A 751-nucleotide genomic window follows, 5' to 3' on the forward strand; every position below is an offset into this window, starting at 1 on the left:
AAAGGGGAGTTTATTAACTCACACGATCACAAGGTCCCACAATAGGCCATCTGCAGGCTGAGGAGTAAGGAGAGCCAGTCCGAGTTCCAAAACTGAAGAACTTGGAGTCCGATGTTCGAGGGCAGGAAGCAGCCAGCACGGGAGGAAGATGTAGGTTGGGAGGCTAGGCCAGTCTCTCTTTTCACATTTTTCTGCCTGCTTATATTCTAGCTGCACTGACAGCTGATTAGGGTGCCAGATTAAGGGTGGATCTGCCGTTCCCAGCCCACTGACTCAAATGTTAATCTCTTTTTGCAACACCCTCGCAGACACACCCAGGATCAATACTTTGCATCCTTCAATCCAATCAAGTTGACACTCAGTATTAACCATTACAGTAGCTAAAAGAGATTTCCATTTCAAGGGTCTGCTAATAAGAGCTTGACAATTGTAGAGCTATACGACTTTCAATTTCACTAAATAATAAAAAAAATTAGGTCTGAAAATGTTAATAAAGAATGAAATATTTTTAATTATACAAATGTATTTAGGCCGGGCATGCTGGCTAATGTCTGTAATACCAGCACTTTGGGAGGCCAAGGAGGGCAAATCACTTGAGCTCTGGAGTTCAAGACCAGCCTGGGCAATATGGTGAAACCCCGTCTCTACTAAAATTACAAAAATTAGCCAGGCGTGGTGGTGCGTGCCTGTAGTCCCTGTTACTCTGGAGGCTGAGGCACGAGAATCACTTGAGCCTGGGAGGCAGGGAGGT

Source organism: Gorilla gorilla, chromosome 1 (assembly GCF_029281585.2).
Source record: "Gorilla gorilla gorilla isolate KB3781 chromosome 1, NHGRI_mGorGor1-v2.1_pri, whole genome shotgun sequence".
NCBI classification, from domain to species: domain Eukaryota; kingdom Metazoa; phylum Chordata; class Mammalia; order Primates; family Hominidae; genus Gorilla; species Gorilla gorilla.